At 37.6% G+C, this 16,993-nt stretch overlaps 1 protein-coding gene across 4 annotated transcripts in view; it reads left to right on the forward strand.

Moving 5' to 3' along the window:
• LOC136347809 (leucine-rich repeat-containing protein 15-like) overlaps window positions 1-16,993 on the forward strand; it is a 60,482-nt gene that overhangs the window by 2,600 nt on the left and 40,889 nt on the right. For 2 of the 4 annotated variants that reach the window (XM_066298118.1, XM_066298116.1), the window contains exon 2: window positions 7,484-7,511. The exons of 1 other annotated variant lie outside the window; for it this stretch is intronic. The gene's annotated coding sequence lies outside the window, so the exon portion shown is untranslated. Of the gene's footprint in view, window positions 1-7,483; window positions 7,512-8,270; window positions 8,394-16,993 lie in introns of those variants that run through there. One more of the 4 variants, XM_066298120.1, reaches the window with a different exon arrangement.

Genomic DNA, 16,993 nt, shown 5'->3' on the forward strand with positions numbered 1-16,993 from the left:
TTATGTATCAAATTTAGATATCTTGAGGCAATTCGTACCAAAAATGGCCTGCCATCCTCTGTTTTGCGTTTTAACCGATATTGGAATGTTAGAGAACTCGCGTCCCTTTTCGCTCTAAACTAGACCCAGTGAACTCGCAGACTTGCATTAAATATTCTGACTTGATTAAATTTGCTCTAAGCTTCGCCACGAGACAGATTGAGATATGTTGATCCAACTCGAAAGAACAAAGAAACCTGAACTGATTTGATTTCCTGAAATGTTTGCCCTCTCCAAATATCCCTTTTTATATTCATCGTTTTACGAAATGAACTGATTCAAGTTTTCACACTCTAAGCGACTGAAAATAAGTGAGTTTGACCTACATTTTTAAAATTTTGCCCCGCCCCAAATTTTCGAAAATTTAAGTTTCATCAGCGCAAAGAACTAAGTCTTGCGTTAGCGTTCACAGAGGGAATAATGAACGATGTGCGAGACGTAAAGTCTTTAATCCCGCTGCCGTGACAACCTGATCCCTTATTAGAGCGCACAACATAGCAATATCGGTTAATATTAGCTGCTGATTATGTTGTTTGAATTAAATCGGAGCCTTTATATAATCATCAATTCAACTTCAAAACAAAGTACTTTTCAATAGTATTTATGTTCCAATAGACGCTATCGTTGGTAATGGATAATGGCCGCGAACAAATGACATTATATTGGCTTTTTGTGGCCATTATTCCCTTGGTAGATTTGAGCTCTTCGCTTATGAGTCGGAACATAAAAATCTCCCTTAGAGAATAGCGATTACCTTAAAAAGTTCATTTAATAACATTTGAAGCGTTCGTTGGTAGAAGTAAAATGACATAACTTTCCAAAGCAGGTAGTTTGGTGACCAGTGACTTCGTATGACCTCACAGAATGTAATCGGTGTTTGGTCATTGAAAGTTCCCTGGAATGAATTACGCCATGCGGCGAGGGAACGAAGAACTCAGTAAATGTGGATCGATAGTGCTCCGTAGTGCTTGTAACGTAAGAATTTACGTTACAATCAACGTCACTCGATAAAGAATTGCAAAGTCGAATGAGAATGTTTTGAAAAAAAACACACTTTAATATTCGTGGTGTGTAACTTTGCACCCACAAGATTTTCTTATAATTTTTCCTTCGTAATTTTTTCGAAAAGCCATTTTTAGGGCCTTTAGCATCGTTAGCGTTCGTGTCTGAGTCTAATCAAGCAGGTTATCTCTGCGATATTTAATAAAAGATTCTGCTACATTCGCTTATTAACTACTGCCATTAACTGAAAGAGGTGATTTTCAGTTTACACCTCAAGTCAAGTTGATGTCATTTTCAGGAGGTGTTTTTCCCCAGGGCAGGACCGGATTCCGCAACACAAGGCCAGATTCTCGAACGTGCGAAACGGCGTATTTCCCAGTAATGATGTGCAAATGATACGTATTTGTAGACATTCCAGATGACCGGCCAGATACAGGAGAAAATCTATTCCCAGACCTCTACGTGAAAAAAAATAGCCAATCCGGCAGTATCGTAATACTGGCAAGGGATAATTCGTCCTCGTGAAGTGCGGATTAACTGTTCCTGTTAGTTTAGGCCTTCAATTTATTTCGCCTGCTTATGAAGCACTCAAAGGATTCATAAGAAACACTTAGGCAAAGTGCAGTTTCGTGCTCTAAAAAGCACACCTATTAATGACCCTCTTAAAATGTCCATTAAGAATGTCGGGAAAGTTTTTTGCATAAATATATAGTAAAATAATGGCATGAGTGCCAACATGTTGCGGCAATTTGGTTGAAATTTACTATATTTCTTCACGGAATCCATTGCGGCGCTGTGGGAACCTGAACGAACGTCTTCATCCGCAAGGAAAAGCTAAACGAAGAGTATTGCGAGAGACTCTACGTTTAGCGATAAAGGGCACATAATGCTCTCGAAAATCACTTTTTAAGTTGATTTAATCATACTCAGTCTCATCTTAATCAGTTTAGTGTTGTGATATTTCGTGATAATCTGAAAATCCATCGGAAGAAGTACCTTTCGATTGGTCACCGAAGGGGCTAATTTGATGTTAGTGACGGCGTTCTCTAAGTGTCCCCGGTTAGTTTGGTTGATTCTAAACGACCGAAATAAAGTTTCCTTTAATATTTTATTATCGCTACGCTGAAAGCTCATCGAGGATTCTTCATTTGAGTCCTATTTTAAAACTTTCTGATTTCTCATCGTTTAAAGAATCCGTCACGATACTTAACTACCTCAACTCTTGCCGTAAAGTTATTTGGAGCTGACCTAATTCGTTAACTCGAAACAGTTATTCTCAAGTCTGCTCGAGATGTGAACTCAATTATTTCATACGGGGGTTTCCGAATTTTCTGTTTTATTCCGCGAAATTTTCTAACAACTGACAGCTACTTATGATTATAAAAAGAAGTCCAATGGGTCTACTTTCAGCATAACATTGATCCGTCTCCTTCGCCCATTCAGCTATATGTAGCTACGAATAGGACGACGATCAATCAAGTTATAAAAACACATATTAGAATTCTAGACTCTGCTTAAAATAGTTCTTTACGTGCAGAGAGCTGAAGGAGCGATATTGTGTCCGAGGGCGAAGGTCGTGGCCCGATATGAGACAGAGGCTCTATCGGCTACATCCAACAGCCTTCGACGCATAAATGATTTTTTAAATTTGTCTGCACGCGAAGGGAATGATACTCTACCTGGCCATTTGGTTAGAAACGGTTAACAAATTAACGGGCCCTATTTTTACCTTAGGGACTGTTGCCAAGAGCGACGCGCATTATCGTAATTTTGCGGTCCGTTGCAGTGAGCGTAGAACGACCTGCAATCGTAAACTCCCTGTATCCGCCACGGAAACTAAGATGTAGAAAAACAGTTTTAACCATTTGTGTGTAATAAAACTTTGAGCTTTTTCCATAAACAATCAAATAACGAATTTAGCGGGGATATTTCTCAAAGGCTCCGTAGAAAATCGATTTTACCGACGTAAGGTAGTTTCCCGTGCGCAATTTCCCTAAAAAAATGCACTTAATGTTGTACGTTAAAGTGCCTTTGAAAAATAATCTGTATATGGAGAGTATCGTGTCTCTTCCAGAACCAAATAAAATTCGCGTAAAGTGTGGGGATCCAGAAGCACGTCGCTCTAGTAAATTATTAGCTTTCCCTCTATCTCTAATTTTCTCCAGATACTAAACCGTGTACACACACAATAACTTACATAGCACGAAAGCTCGTCCTTATCCTTTAACAGGGTCCTATGATAAACATACACAATAACGCAATAACTGGTCTGGAATGAGCGGAAATTTGAATTGCAAACAAGGTATAAACTGATCTTTCTTTGTACTCTTGTGAATAATTATAATAGCTTCATGCCATATTTAAAAAGCATTAAGCCACATTTTTTTATTCGAACGCTTTCCTTTCTGGCTCAAATACTCATTAGATTCACATTAGTCACGTGAAAATGGAAACGGGGTCAATTTAGTAATGAAATGTCCACTTGCTAAAGGAGGTGAACCCTGAAATCCCAGAAAATGGAAAATATTCTTGTGGATTACGCTGAATTATTTTTAGACTTGGCTCGTCTAAACAATGCAAAGAGAAAAATTTTTATTTTCGAACAAATTTTCTGGTCACAATGGCGATTCTCATTAGCAATAACTTCGAACAAACAAAATGTGCCCGTTACAAATGCTAAATGGCGAACCCACCTGAGTTTTATCGATTTCCCCCAACCCTAAAATATTACATGATGGTAATGCGTATGGCGTAACTAAATGTGGCCCCATCACTGACGACGGAAGTAATGCGAAATGAAAAGTGATGAGCAAACTAAGAATCGAGGACCCCAATTTCACCCCATTTGGGTTAGAAATAATGTTTCAACCCTGTGTTGGAAATTCGGTACTGGGGGTGCGGTTCAGTGTGACTTATTTATATGCGAATTTGACTTTGAATATTCAGTCGTGGCGGCGATGATGAAAACCGAATGGCTGTTCGTGTGGAAATGGTAGTTTAATGGAAAACGTAGGCTCCTGCCGTTGTTATGTCCTTTATTGGTATGTTATATGGATTTATTGTACCTCTTTGCGTAGCTTCAAGCGTGAAATTCCTAGTCGTTTATACGAATATTCGTTTGTAACTGACGCACGTAGGTACAATTTTTATTATTTTGATATTGCCCTTTAATGTTAGGGATATTTCAAAAAGTCCTGCCTAGATTTGGCTCCCTCGGGAAATAATTTACGTGGCGTGTAACTCGTATTTTCGACCCTCCCCATCAGTCGACTGGAATATTCCTACTTTAGATTCGAGATATATGAACCGGAACGGCGGCACAAAATAAAGGAGGATGTTTCTGCTTTTTTTTTTCTCTCATTTATCGTCGAAAACGAAAGTGTGTTTTTCATGTGAAAGCATAAATTACTTGCAATTTGATAACGCAACATAACACATCGACTGTCCACCACAAGCTGGACTGCTCGGGAGGTGCAGTTTCGAAACGAAAATTTCCTCAACCCCCTATGCAGATCGGAACGAATGCGTGATGATGAACGGATAAGGTCCTTAGTGGGTATTCGCCGTTATCGGCACATAGCTTCAAGTTAGGTTTTCTTCGTGTTAATTTAAGTCAACACGTCGATCTGCTGCAAATTTCAAAGGAGCTTCGCATTCAGAGACCCCTAAAAATCGAAGAGCAAGATGGGTTGATTAATGCGGGCCGGTTTGTCTGAAATGGGGAAGAAGTTGGGTTTACAGTTTCGTTTATCTAACTTAGTAACATCACCTGCATTGCATGAATAGCAATTATAATTTAAATTCCATTTCCAGGAATATTCCAACCTTGGAAAGTTGATGTGATTGGCCCGAGGCTTCAGAAAATATCCAATGCAGAATAGTGTATTATACAACGAGCACGAAATGCTGCTGGTAGGGAATGGTCATTTTGCGGAAATCGTGTACGCTATTTTTTATTCAACCACGACAGCAACAAAAATCGATAGGCTATCGGTAAAATTTTTCCTCCCTACGCTATTATAAAAATCAAATCAACAAGGGTTTTTAAATTCTCTTTTTGCGACCAATTTATCCACTCCTTGATAATTTATCAACAGCACCCTCATTGATTGATTACAGGAAAAACTCTTGGAAATTCCTCGATTTGGCTGTATCGGTTCCAAAAAAGGGAAATTGGGCATTGTACGGCTTTCAAAGGCGCGTTTCTCAAATCTCACATTCATTATCATTCCATTACAAATGATCTGACAAACGTAAACAATTATCTAACAGCTTGAAAAAAAGCCGATCTACCGTCGAACCTACAGCCCCACGTTCTCGTACGTTACCATCTCCCCCGCTTTCGTGCCCCAATCGTCATTAATTTTATCAAACAATCGGCCCTTATCCAACTATAGCTTTCCATTAGTTGAAAAACCGAGCTGACTCACGCTAAATTATAATTACAGAATTGTCTAGTGTAATTGAAAATGTTACTAAATTGATGGAAAGCTGGATAAATAAACGACAGTGGTAGAAATTGGAAAAGTGTAAATGCCTGTGAGGGTTTTTATTTCTTCGAAGCTTAGAGGAAAACGGATTATTGGTGTTTACAATGTTAATGGATAATGAGCGGCACCACGTCAGCCAGGATTTTTAAGGCTTTATTTAACATTTTTTAGCGTTCCGCAGAGAAACACCCGCAGAAAATAACCGCAGATGTCAAACGTCTCACACAGTAAACCATTAGTACAAAGTAACGCCTGCGCATTAGCTTACCTTACTAATTCATACGGGGAGGCAGTGTTGCCCATTTTTCACACGTCAATTTTTAACAAGTCTAAACCATTTTTGCGTGTATATTTATTTATATTGTGATATTTTTATTAGTTTTTGAAAACACACGAATGAATAATGTGTGAAGCCGCTCCGAAAACCTCATTGTACACTCATCAAACGTAATACAACTTATTCGTCCCTCGTGACATCGAATAGTCTTACCCGTGTGAATATGGAAACTCTCGGCGTTAGCTGTATAATATGTATAATTAATTCATTGAATTAACAGGCTGTGTGTATGGATACTCTGTATTATTTAAAAGTTCTCTGGTTTTTGTTTAATTTGCTATTTTTTAGGTGTGAATTTAATTAAAACATTCATTAAGCAGCTCCTGAATGAACAGGCAACGGCAACGCAGTCACGTTTGGGCTGTAATATTAACCAGTTGCTTTTAACAAGCCGAGTGGAATTTATTTCTACCACGTCTTCATCTTTTTGTCGCACAAAGTCCCCTATTTGTCTCCTCAGCCCGATTCTTGTTCCAAAAAGGCGATGAAACAGGAATCACGGATATAGACCTGTTTGACCCCATCGTCGCGGAGAATGGGCTTATTCAGGAAGTACTTCGAAATTAGTACTCTTTTTCTAATCATTCTAATTTCCCTGAATGATACGAACCCACTTTTAATTTGAAATTTCTGCTATCAGCTCTGGAATGATAAAATTTCTCCTCTTGCTGAAATTTCAAAATGTTTTCTTTCAACTTAGCTACAAAGTCCTTTTGAGATCTATTGAAAGAAATAATATTCAACTCTCATAGAACCATTTCCCATAAATAACGAAGCATAATAGCAAAGTAGAGGTGACGTTATTGAAGATAGCAATACCGTGTTTACCTTTCGGTTATTTACGAAACTCGCAAATATATCAGACCGTTACGAGCTGGCCCGAAAAGCTAAGTAGCTATAAAGCTGTCTCTAGGTTATTTAATTTGGAAAATTTCGGTTTCGATACGACTTGTATGAGCCAAACCATTATTGCCTGGCTCTATTTCGAGCTGTCCTTTGTCGGACCGGGTTTGAATGGCAAATAGGTATTTTGCCATTTTCATTTCCTGAAAAGTCGAAAAGAGTTATTTGTTATAACTTGTAGGTAACAGTGATAATACTCGAATACAGCCTTTATTATTATACCTGCAGCCAATAAATCATTATGAAAGCTTTAGTGCACCTACACCAATACGCTTAACCTCCCCAGGATAATTAATGTTGGCATTACAGGACTTAATGTGTTATAATTTATGTAGGCGCTTGGTAAGGTAATATCGCCTATAAATCCACTATTTCGTTAAGTACATAATAAACGTAACCGACAATGGCAAAACTTTCAAGTCAATCATAATGACCCAATCATCGCCTTAATGAAGTTTCAATGCCCCCAATATAGCCTTTAAGGCATAAACCCCTTCAAGCAGGGTCTTGCATAGGTTATAACCGGGAATATGCCTTGCGGCATTATCTTGCATTCAGCGTGGAACCCCAATGTAGTGTTAACTTTAGTTCAAGTTCAGAACTTCGGTGAGGCGAAGGAAAATAGAACTTCCAGTATAGAGTTTGAGCTATAAGTAATTTCATTGATAATACCGTGTTGTGTGAAATTGTCTAATAATTCGTTTTATTGCAGATGGCACAGAGCTGGATTTCTTTTTCTGGTAAGTAGTGAAAATTTCATATTTTATTAAACACGGATTTTTCGACTATGATTTTGTTGTTATGTAATCGTAGCGATCATTATTAACTTAAAAACAAATAAGATATCGTTCTTATGTAGATTTTCAAGCGTGATTCGCTGGATAATCGCGATTTTCCCTACAATTCCCTAATGCTGATGTAGAAATTCAATTTCAATTTCAAGTAATGGAATACGTGAATTTTGCGTGCTCATCATCTAGATTTCTTTATCCCGATTCCAACAATATAAGGTTTTACATATCTATTTCTTTTAGATCTTTTTAAAATCCCAAATCGTTTTTAATTGACCTTCAAATTTGCTGAAGGTCACGTCTTGTTATTCTAATTCCTAGGAAAGAGATTTCCTAGAAGCGATGTGTCAGTCGCTCGCACACTTACCCACATTCCTTCCGCAAAACTGGTTATATTCGGTTTTCCGAAACCGGTACACATTCCAGACATTCCATTGTTTAATATTCTCCCTAAAAAAGTAATTTCTAGGAAGCAATATGTGTGAGTCGGTCGTTGCAGGTAAGACAGAGTCCGAAAATGTCGAGATGACAGCTAAACAAGGACGTCAACATGTTGAGGTACCACGAATCTTTGGAGCCAAAGTGCTAAATTCTATATCTGTCCTTGTCTCGCATTCCCAAGTCGAACCAGTCAGTGAGAGACAGGATGATAATATCGCAGCTTGCTGAGATGTCTGTTTCGTTGGTTTCATTATAACCTAAAAAAAGAGGTTGTGTTTTTCGATAAAAGTTTGTTGTTATTGCGTTATTTATAATAAAGTGTGATTAAATTAGTGGGAATTTGTGTTTGGGGGATAGTGTTTGGCTATGTTGTCTCTATTACTACATGGGGTAATGCCAGATTAATTTTATTAAAGTAAACCTGGGTTTGTGCAATTTTATACCTCTTGCTGCTTTTCCCTCGCTTTTCAAGTATTGAAATTGAACCTGAGGATTTGCCAACTGCCTTTTTTCTCAAAGCTCTCGCTATTTCCAAACACCAGCCTAAATTCCTAAAAACTTATTTCAATACCAATCTCTTTAATATCTAATTAAATACCGTTAAAAATTTTAAATAAATTTTAAAGGTGCCTTACACGTGCTGAAACTCCAAATTAAACCGGCTTTGATCCTCAGCAATTTCATGGCAATTAACTTTCAGCTAATTTACTAATTTATAACCTAAAGAGGAACCTCTAGGAAGGTGAAACGAATGAATTATAGAGCAAGAGCATTGTTCTTGTTCGATAGTTTGTAAATTGAACCTTCCTTGATTCATTTCTACGAATATCTCTTCACTCCAACTTTGCGAGTCTTCTATATCTTTAATGCTGAGTGGTGAACAAGGTTTGGAGTTAATGGAAAAATAATAATCCCCTAAGTGGCCTGTTGGAACATTACGAGACAAAGCTAGAATTAGGAATTTAACAGGACTCATGGACAGATTGTTGATAAAACAAATTGCTTTTTCATTTTGTTCTAATAACATGTCACTTATTCATAAGAAAAATGTATTTAAGCTTTCAATTAAAGAAGTGGTTTTTTTGTTGTCGATGAAGATGTGTATATAATTAGAGTCAAACCAAAGCTAGCGTTAATAATCTAAATCCTTTTTGACAATGAAACAACATTTTAATTTATAAATACATATTTTAAACAACCTAATTCCCTAAGGATGTTTAAAACCAAGTTCATTTGCTTAGGAGGATATTGAACTGTTATACATCTAATAATAATCAAAATTATTTCATTTCCATTCTGTTAAGGGGAAACACGGAATGAAAGCAAATAAATGGTTACTTTTGTCAATCTTGTATAGCTTTTAGTCTTCTTTTTAATATTTTGCACACTGAAAAACTATTTAATTTCTTTTAAATGGAAATGTTGTTCTGCAAACTTAAATTTGCTTAATTTTATTCTTTGAACCGAGTAATATTTTATTTCAAGTTTTCAAAATTCATATAAAATTTCCTGTTTACTTTTAGAGGTGGCACATTATGGAACTTGCGTTTTTTAAAAATGACTTTCAATGCGGAATAGTCTTCTGCACTAATGTACCAGACTTCAATAATTTGTCCAATCCAAAACATCATTAAGAACCTCTTCGATATTAGTCACCATCTCATGCTTACAACTAACTCCTTTATGCTGAATAATAAAACTAAATGACTTCTCTAGCCATCTCCATTATTTCAATCGCCCGTTTTACCTAAATGGTCTACATTATTGACTTTGGTGCCACAAATAATTAGATAATTTAACGTCATTTCTTTAATGTTTACTTCCCTTAATTATTCAAGTTAAACTCCCTGTGAGAATGATATTTCAAGCGACCCCATCGAAAATATTATTTCTCAATTTGGGAAAATCAGTCAACCACGTGAAGGTTTGCGGCCCAATTTGAATGTTTAAATTACCTCGAATTAAGCTATTTTTAGCTTAAACAACAATGTTGTGATGTTCTGACTGAGTACAAGTGGCAGGTATAATCGTGTTTATTTGAATGAGGTTCGGGGATAATTTTCTCTGGATGAATCTGAGGCTTTCACAAATTTATTCTATTTTATACTAACCCGGGAAGTAATTACGGCGCCATTATAATATTATGAGTATAAGCTTCGAAGAGCTGCAGGTGATTAAACACACCTGGCAGCGTTAACACTTAAAAGTGTTTGGAGTGGATGATGTTAATACCTCAAAGTGCCCAAGAGCTTGCGCAGCAGGTATTTATTTGCCTGCATTTCCATTCCAAATGAATATATCACGAAGCACCCGAGTAATAATTAGACAGCTCATTCAAATTTATAACAATTACCTTGGTAATTATTTAAACCTCGCTCTTCGTGGGCATTGTTACCCGCTACTAAGGGAGCATTTATTTTATATTAGATGGCGGCATTTTCCATGGAGAAAGGAAATAAAAGTGCTGCACTAGGCGCTTTTATGATCCCCCATGGCCTTCATTTATTCTCTGTCAAAACGTAAAGAAGGGAAGACGGGATGTGTATAGTGATAATGGATGAAAGTCTAAGATGAACTTAAGGTAGCGCTTCTATCAGTTTAGTGGTTGGAAGTAAATTGCACTTAGGTTTGTGGCTGATTTAGTGAAACTTCCTTGGAATTTACAGTAAAGTATTCATTCTTCAAAGCTTAGAGAGTTGGTTGGTATTTCACAGGTATAATTTATGTTGTCGCTCGGTTTGGTTAGGCAAGCAAAACGTATTTAGTACGACGGCCGTACCATCTCCAAAAACGAGTTTGGGCACATACGTTACCCATCGAAATCTGCAGGACACCCAAAACTGAATCCAACTTACCGAACTCAGTTTGAAGTTCGTTCCTTGAAATGTTGACGGATATCATGTGTGGAAGCTCCATTTGAATTATTAGTTTTGCGGTTAAAAAAGCTCAAACAAAACGGTGAACGAAGAGATTTTTACCAATTCCCAAGAGACACACATAAAATTCGAAATTCAGCGGTCAGCCATGCAAAGACTCTCTAAATTCAAATTTCCTGCCTTGCGGCATCCAGGGCAGACACGTGGCTACAATTATTATTCCAGCAATTTATTGTAATTTTAAACAGAATGGAACGTCAATAAAATTAATCTAGCACTGCAATTAAAAATCGTTGATACAGCAGTTGTTACCTACGAAAAAGTGCTATTCATAATTAAATCGGTTGTGGGTTGATTGGGTTTACGAGTTGCGAAGGCCCCGGCATACAGAGAACAACTACATATTAGGCCTGTAACACATAACACGTATCCCGGCTTAAGGAAGCCCCCCTTAATTCTTCTGATAATAAATATAATATCGACCCTTTTCATAGCAGAAGCCGTTTAATATCAAAAGAAAATTCGGAGTCGAAAGGCGAATCCATGTCAAAAGCAACATGAATTAGAGCAAGCGGAAAATTGGTTTAGTGAAAAAATAAATAAAAGTGAAAATTGACGTTGAGGGTTTTAACAAAAGGCTGAAAATCTATTAAACTAATAGTACAGAGGGTAGGTGTTGAATATCAAAACCTACGTCAGTCAATAATCTCTAAAGGAACTATGAATACTAATGGACATGAACTTTTGCGGAATAAATCGATTGGATTTCCACATATTCCCCTATATACCACATTGTGTTGGGGATGTCTTAACCTCCGAAAGTATTTAATATATTGCCTTGAATTCTCGCCGGTTACTCAAATTTTTGTCACGCCGAACGCATTCAAATTCAAATCAGACCCTCCCTTCAAAGAGAGCCCCAAATCGCCGCTTTGTTGGATATTCCAATATATCCATGTCTGTTATTTTTATTAAAATGAATTTGTTTTTTCCAAAGAGGCGACCCCCATTTATTGCTAATGGAGTCCAAATCCGTTCGTACATATAAATATTACATTCAGAGGATTTGATCCATCTGACGTTTACGCTGAGAAAATACGCTTAACAAAATTGTGCCGACGACCAAGTGGAAAATTGTATTAATTAATGAACGTGGGGGAAAACGTAACTTGGTAATTAATCTTGAGTTTAACTCTGGGTCTCAATAGAAACTCCCGTGTAGAATTTCTTGAGATGGGGCGAGAACGTGTAAAATTGAAGAATACGATTATACGACTTTCCGGGATGTACTCAATTTTCGGTTCAGCACACGTCTGCTCTAATATTGAGTTCCCAGTTAATCCACAATATTTTATGTAAATTAAAGTTTAATTTATAATCCAATTTTCAATACGTTCTATAGGAAGATTCCCTATTCTGTAGAGATTACAAAACGGGGTAAGCATTGCATGGTGGGGCTCGAATACGACGCTGTACGTATAATTTATATACAGAGAGATTTCAGTTTCGCCCTGTTTTTTTTTTAAAACACTAACACCATGTGTAATTCGCTCATTTCTCCATCTCGTATCCATAGCAATACGTCTCTTTTAATTTTGACAGAGCGGCAATTTTCGAACGGAAACTGATGGTTAAATGGGTTTCGTTACGTAACTAGTGACAGAATAAAAGCCGTTACCTTCATTTCACAAATCGGTTAACTAATGGGGCCAGCAGCAACACAGCAATTTTACACAACTTATGTCATTTACGTTATCTCTCGCCCCTCGTCGCTCAGATTTTCCTTACCTCACTGGTTCCAGCCTCTATCTAATCTAATCTTTATAGCTTAACACACTTCCCGATTAAACGGCGTTTTAGCCATGCACTTACTGCAACTTGTAAACTATAAACTTCATTTTTATCTTTGAAATTTAAAGCTACCATGCCAGGGACGTAAAGAAACGTAATTAACTTGGGTTTACATCAAAATGGGAGACTCTAGCGGAGTTTACATGTTTGGGGAGAAGCACTCTCTTATTTTCCAAAAAGGAAATTTGATATGTTTGGCATTAAGAGGAGTATTCTCGGATTCACCAAGAGACATTATTTAACTCGATACTGTGAGAGCTAGAAAAATTCACTACGATTTCCAATGTTCGTCCTACTGCAGCGTGTACACATTCGCCTGTTAACTCATCAGTAACTTTCATGGGAAAGGTAACTTCAATCGATTAGTTTAGGAATACCTCTTTCGGGCTTTCTGGCATTTAATTTCGTAGGCAGTTATACACTTGCGAACATAAAATCGACACGATATAGAGGATAATTAATAATTAATTCACTTCACGAAAGTCCTTCTCGTTCCCCGGTTTGTCGGCAGAGCTTTCTCTAGGTTGTTATCTTCACGCATTAGCTCTATTCTTTCCGCTCTTGTCTAATTTATCCAGCATTGTTCTGGGTTTTGGTGCATCGACCATTCGGTGTTTTTTTGGGGTTTTCAACCTCTCGCGTTTCAGCGGTGCCGCAGCAAAAAAAATTTTATATGATATAATGATGGCTCGTGGAAATTGATCAGAAATATTGGAAATGTCAAGTAAATTCGTAATTTTAATGATGTTACGATTTGTACGGAGAGATGGTGAGCATTCTTCGTAGGCTCTACGGTTTTAACCCCGGTTTGGCTCTGTGCTGATAGAGGCACCGTTGCGACTCCAGCTTTCTAAGTGATGCAAACGCCCTCGAGACGAAAGGGGAAATTGGGCGATTTTCAATAAATGATTGAGTCCGTATCTTGCTTGACGCTCCTACTTTGGATACTTCAAATACTGACCACGCTCAAGCATTCAAAACACTTAATATTCACATAGTCGCCGTGACTTTCGCTCTTCGGCCAATACCGTTTTTCGTGAAAATGCAGTCGCTGCTCACTAAACTACAAAATGTTTCCCTTTTTTAGTAAACATTTACATTAATTTTTCCCGCTTTCGATGAAAATCTGTGTGGTCATCGCAATAAATTATTCAACGGAACAATGTGAAAACTGAGACAAATGTTTGCAGTATCCGTTGCCGCTTTTCGATCTGAATGTGGCAATAAAAGGTTTCAATAGTGCAGTTAATGTCAATGTATATCTTTTTATGCTTCGACTTGTGCAAGGCATAAATCAATTGCAGATCTGCCCCATAAAATCCAAATTGGAACTCCGGCTCCATCAATGATACATAAATCCAAGAGCCCATATAGCGTACCCATTAAATTACCATAAACCAAGACCTCGTCGTCGAGCTTGTCCAGAGTTAAGTGAACACTTTCAATGTACCTGCGCTCCAGGAGTAAATGCATATCCATGATGATAAATTTTTTAGTATAATGGACCCGCATAGATAAATGCGGCCTGTTTTGAGACTGCTCGTTCCGTATTTTGCACAGGGGATGTGGCAAATGTATTCACAGTATGGGTACATTTTGAATTGTTGTGAGATGCATGTGGTGTAAGCCGTGAGGAATGACATAAATTCATATCTGTGTTGCTATTCAGGTCGCAGTTTTCAAGAGATAGCACAAAACTCAATGCCTGTTTTAGAATGTACATACTCGTTGCATATTTCAATGAAGAGCTTCTATGCACTGTTCTTAAAATGAGAAAATGAATCTGTGTAATTTGGATTCAGGTTTTGAATAGAAATTTTCAATTTCCTGCAGAGTTGAATATTTTTAGTTCAAGTAATATATTCAGAGCTTATGTAGAAACACCTGCATATGGTAGTAACGATGGAAGCACAGCAAATAAACAAATGGGATTTTCCGGATTTATGTTAATTGCGCGTAGCTGGAATTATAAAAAGAGTTTTGGTTCGATGCTGGATGTCGCGGAATGCAAATAAGGCCTGTTCCAGTTTTTCCTTTATCACCTCAATGCGCTACGAAGGGCGTCCCGAGGGAGGTGCGATATGTGAAATATTTATCGACGATATCACTTCACTAAGTTTCAACTCGACATCAATCAAATTGTTATGCTGAGACACGCAGAGCCAGTTTTCAGTGTAAATTTCCATACGGATTTCATTAATTTTATTTCAGGACTGCATAGCGAGATTGACAAAATGTGTGCTTTTAAGTGGACATGGTGGAAAAAAAATAATTCTACAGAATTTTTCCGAGTGGCGCATAACCTGATTATGAATCGCAGCATGAGCCGGCGCCACACGGAGAGAAATTAATTTCGGCAAGAAAAAGCAACGTGCACAGACGCATTTCACGTTAGATGCTGCCGCACAGCTACAATAATTTTAAATAGAGTTGCAGTCTTTTATCTCAAAGGAATGCATGCAGCCATATTTGTTTTTAATTTACTTTGATGAAGGAATAAATGATTGCGTTCCCAGAGACAACTAGGGGGCAAATTAGCTCATACACGGAATAATATACGGCGTAAGTTAGAACGGATGTAGGAAACGGCAAAAATTCGAATTACCCGTGGTTCGAATGACGTAACTTTTTGTTAACGTCACACAACGTAACAACTGAAAGTCGCGTTACGTAAAATGACAAGTCATACAAGTTTAATGCGATAAAAAAGAATGAAGATACATTCGAATGTCCGAACATACCTCTGTCTCTTTCGCACGGTCGCCTCTTGATTTCTTGACGTTTTGGTTTAATTTGACGTTTTAAACCGTTGTGTTCTTTGTCCATCTCCGGCAATACCAGTAGGCTCCTTTGAGAGCTACAATGGTGCTCGTGGTTATTTATTATCGGTGTTGTCATTATCATTGTTCACATAACAATGCCCAAGATCCAAAAGTAGTCTGTAGTGTCCCTTTTCAACCGTTTTATAAGAGAGTTGGAAAATAATGAGCCCTTGTTATCATGGAATTCAGTCGCAGAGGAAAATTGAATTTTAATATTTTCAAATTGAGTATTATAAACTCTTGCTTTATTTGGCGTGTGTCTAATGCATCGAACTTGAGTTTGTCTACTGTAAGCGGGGTATCAGCTGCGATGGAAGGCAACGCGAGGCTAAATTGCCCTAAGAAAAATTGAAGGAGAAAGAAACGAGTGATCGACATAACACGGTTCGATGTTATTTGTTATACTGGAATATTGTTAAATATACAAAAAAAATCGTAAGTAATTAATGGCCGTTTGCCCTTACGAACGAGCACAGGGAATTTATTCAGAACATTTTCTTCCTATTTGTTAATTTGTTGGTAACAAAGGTCATTCTTATTTTGACTTTTTTGTTAACCGGCACGACAATTATTTGCTCCGAATCTAATGTTAAATACCGATAACGTCGCACCGATGCCTGACAAATTCCTGCAACATAGTAATTTTGAAGAGATGCGACAGCACTGCCGATACGAAGCCCGTGACGTGCATATAAAGTTACGTCATTTGAACCGTACTGTTTGAGCCACATTAGAGTCCTTTAGGAAAAGATCGGAACCAGAATTTCCCTTCGTACACACTTCATCCCACTTTTGTAATTAATGGAGATTTGCGGTCTCAAATGTAAGCGAAGGAAAGCCTCTTAAGCTTCGCATACATTGAGCTTTATGGAAACTAATGGCATTCTGGCTGCTCCTGTCAACATAAGATCGCTCCTAACGGAGAATCGACGACAGTCCTTAATTGATAATGAAGAGGAATGTAATCTCTCAGAGATCACTTATTTAAAATGTAATGGAATCGGGCTGACAGCTGATAAGTGGATGAGGAATTCAGGGCTCTCCCGCGGTAACCCCGTATCTCCTCGGTAAAAAGCGTTCGAATTCAAAAACTTATTGCCAAGGAAAAAGAGAAAATATTTCCTAACGGAGAGGTTATTTGGAAATTAAATTTGCAGAGATGACTTGTCGACCAAGTCCACCTGTCTCAATATCAGGTGAATTTAGAAAGGTCCGAGATGTAAAATGCACGATGTTCCATGGACGAAATTGAGTAGATATGTCTATAATTGTGAATATTTAAAGAGGCAACAGAAACGCGCCAATTTTCGATTCGTGAATGGCACTGTACAACATAAAAATTTCATGCCTAATTCCAAGCCTCTTCCGGCTACAGATACAATTTATAAATTTTTAAATTGGAAGCAAGATTTGTGTCCCCTTCTTAGAGAGGTCGATTCAT

This window comes from Euwallacea fornicatus, chromosome 30 (genome assembly GCF_040115645.1).
Source record: "Euwallacea fornicatus isolate EFF26 chromosome 30, ASM4011564v1, whole genome shotgun sequence".
NCBI lineage: Eukaryota > Metazoa > Arthropoda > Insecta > Coleoptera > Curculionidae > Euwallacea > Euwallacea fornicatus.